Below are 4,098 nucleotides of genomic sequence, written 5' to 3' on the forward strand. Positions count from 1 at the left end.
ATTATAGCACAAGTTAGATATATGCATGTTTGGAGTTTTGTCTTATTATGCAAACATTTTTATATATATTATTTATATATATATCTTTTATATTTATGACATGTATCTGGAGTGATGTGTGCCCGTCCGCCAGTAAAAGTGTGAGTGAAAGAGAGAAAGAGAGAGTGGGTTTGTTTATGTGTGTGTGTGTGTGTGTGGGTCTGTGTGTGTGTGTGTGTACGGGTCTGTGTGTGTGCATTGTATCTGCGTGCCGCCCCTGCCAGCCCTACGACTAATTTCTTGGGATCGGGATTAAACCACTGACCAGAGCGGACCAAGATACAGATTTCAAGTGCTTTCACTTAAGCAGTTCCTCGGTATCATTGTAGTTCAATGTAAGTAGGAAATTCTGAGCAACCTGTTTGACTTTTCTGTAGGTAAGTGAATATAATAGTGAATATAATAATCGATGCAACGGATATGTATACGATTTGGACAAAACGAAAAACCAAAAAGTTTTAAACACGAAATATAGATAAAAATAGATTTCCTAAAATATAACACAATTAGGTATAATCTCGGGAAATAAGGCAAATCAATGTACTATAGAAAAAATATTATAAAGTTATACGCTACTTGATGCGCTTGTTTTTCGAATTAGAAATCTTATATGATTTTAATTTTAATTTTTCGCCAGGTACATAACACGTAGTAACTATGACCTCAGATAAAATAATTAAAAACGTACTGTCGCGTTTAAAACTATATTATAACAATCAATTATTATCGAAATACTTCAACTAAACTTCAAAAAAACTATAATTAGTAACAATAAATAACTGCTTTTCCCTCTTGGGTTCAATAACCCTCGCATACGAGTGTTTATATATTTTTTTATTATATAAAAGTGTGAAAATGCATACAGATTGGCTTTTTCTTAAACCACAGGTATAAGTTACATACCTTAACAACAGTCGACATTGTGTATTTTATACAAAAATAAACATTTATTATTTTCTTAATAAATAAATAAATTAATTATATTATAAATTATTTTATATTATAAATTATTTTATATTATAATTTATTTTCTCCAACGTTAATTACGAACCCGGGTATTCGTAGCGACCCACAAACGGACAGAAGAACGTCCACAAAATAATGATAGCGCTGTAATTACCGCGTCCCACTTACGTTATGGAACTTTTTGAATAGTCTTTTTAATACGCAGTGCCCTGTTGCTAATAGAACTTCCTTTAATTTATATTCTCCTGGTATTGATTTCATTGTCGGCAGTCATAGTTTCATTGATAATAAAATATTGAAGGTTTGTCGGGATAAGAGGATTAACTTGTAGACGGAGTGTGTTTATTTACTTCCAACTATAAATTTATTTTATAGTTTTTACTTATCTTGACATGGTTCTTTTCATAAAGTACTTTGTAATGTTCTTTAACTATGGCATACATTCAGTTTGTAACATCCCACTGTTGGGCATAGGCCTCATGGAGCCACCGCGCTGCTCTCAGTCCAATCACCACGATCGCTATCAGGTATTTATGATAACAACCGGAAGCGATGGCTTAACGTACTCTCCGGTGCACTGTGGGGAGACCCACAAGGAGAGACATCCAAACTTGAAATAAATATTTATAAAAATAAAAATATCCATCCCGAGCGGGAATCGAACCCGCAAACCGTCGGTATTTTAGGCGACTGCTCGCACCACTACACCAGAGCGGTTGTTAACTTGTTGTTAATAAATTTGAATTATCACAATAATTAACTGAGGTATTAGGGCACAGCAGGATTTTCCTGCTCAAAATATGGAGCAGCCCGACTGGGGTAGTACCTAGACCTTACAGAAGATCACAGCTAAATGATACTGTTTTCAAGCATTATTGTGTTCCTGTTGGTGAGTAAGGTGACCAGAGCTCCTGGGGGGATTGAGGATTGGGTCGGCAGCGCGCTTGCGATGCTTCTGGTGTTGCAGGCGTCTATAAGCTACGGTAATCTCTTACCATCAGGTGAGCCGTATGCTTGTTTGCCGACCTAGTGATATAAAAAAAAATCATAGGTATTGTTACTGTTTCGGGCTTTAACTATCGTAATCATTTTATTATGCTTGTGTGTAATTGCACAAATTCTTGTAATTGAAGTAATTAAAACCTTGTTTTCGTAGTGTTAAATAATTGCAATGTTGTTAATATAAGTCAATGATAAAAAATAATACGATTAAACGGTACAATTTATGCGTTATTTTAATACCCGTACGTAGTCCTAGGACTACGAGTCTCTCAAACTCTGCATTTCTTGTATAAGGTTGTATTTTCACGTAGAGCTCCTATGATAGATTTCGTAATTGTGCTGTTCTAAGTTTTAAGCTACGATGCAATTTCTTTCTCTTTAGATGAAATATCGTAAATAAATCGGAACGACTCTTTCAAAGTATATTTCTCGACATTAACGGGGCGAAAATGCCTGAAATAAACTATTCGAGCGATTAATTACCCCAGTTATTATAATTAATTTCAGAGCATAAAATATTCCTTAAACAAAACATAATTAATCTTAGAGGTAAAGCCACCTCGTTACTCACAGAGGCGAACACGCCGACCTCTCCCTCTCAGTGTATCGGTAAGGCTTGTAAAGAGGTCGCACTAAATACTCGGTCCCTTTCATAAACTGCGTCTTGGTTAAGTCAGTTTGTAGTTATTGCGGTCTTAATCTAATGGGAATTCTAAACATGTTTGGTTTAAAAATAAAGCGTTGGAATACTTACGAGGCATTCAAGAGGTTATTATTTTAACATCGTTATTTTTGCGTATTAATTGGTGGAATTTTTAATAATATTGTCCGAGTTGTATTATGGACTTTTATTATGCTCGATAAGCTCTTATTCTTCTCCTACATGGGGAAAGAGGCATATTACAGGCTAAATATTTATTAGAAATATACTTAATGTAAATGAAATGAAAATACAGTAATTAATGAGTTCATTTAATATTTAGTTACTACGTAGATATTATGTATTGACAATCTTTAGCAATTTAATTTTGAATATAACAACCACTCGGGTGTAAGGGTGCGTGTAGGCACCTAAAACATTGACGATTTGCGGATTCGATTCCCGCTCGATGTGGATATTTATATTTGTACGAATTTTCGGTTAGAATGCCTTGCCGGAGTACGATAAGTTGATCCCGATTGTTATCATAATATTTGATAGCGATTGTAACTCATAGTAATAGAACCGCCAACCCGCAGTGGAGCAACGTAGTGGGTTAAGCTCCAAAAGTTCTCCACATTGAGAAAGAGACTTAATCCAAGCAGTGGGGTGTTACAAGTTGAATCAAATCGTCACGATATTTAAATAGAGAAACTGTTGGGAGTTTCTAGCTGGTTCCTCTCGGAAAATCTACATTAAGAATCCGATGGCAGCTACATACACGTATTTCGTGTGGCTAATGGCTACAAAATACTAAATTTCCTTCAGGTGGATGAAATCGTCAAAGTATTGTACAAAAATATCATCATCATTGGCCTTAGTCCGTCTATTGCAGACGATTTAGACAGTGTCAGCCAGACACTGTGTTGCCTAGGACACTTTTTAGGAAAACGCAGATTTGCCTAAGCTCTGCGCCACCCTCTCGACCTCACTGGCTAGGCTCACAGGAATGACGAGTCGATACGTGTGGAGCCAGTTCGGCTGCAGGAGTCTTTCGCATTTTAGAGCTATGCCACAAATGCTTGACAGATACCCCATTCCGGGTTTCAAATGAAGTTTTCCTTCTCCAGGACCCTGATGATTTTGACCCAGGTCTATCCCTCGGCCGCCTTTTACGACCCGCACGGAAAGAAAGGGGGTGGTGCTATTCTATCCGGCCGACACCACACTGCAAACACAAAAATATACTTTCTAGTATAAATCTAATATTACATTGTATAACAATTTTTTCCACATCTTTATAGAAAAACTACTTAAATATCAATTTTTTTTATTTCCGTTTTTAAATAAAATTTCCGACCATTTATCTTTTACATATTTTTTTTTTATTTATTTAAGTTAACAAACAGTGTTCACAATAAAGTTTTACATAACAGACTTACAATACAAAC

The sequence above is a fragment of the Melitaea cinxia genome, chromosome 19 (assembly GCF_905220565.1).
Source record: "Melitaea cinxia chromosome 19, ilMelCinx1.1, whole genome shotgun sequence".
Taxonomy (NCBI): Eukaryota; Metazoa; Arthropoda; class Insecta; order Lepidoptera; family Nymphalidae; genus Melitaea; species Melitaea cinxia.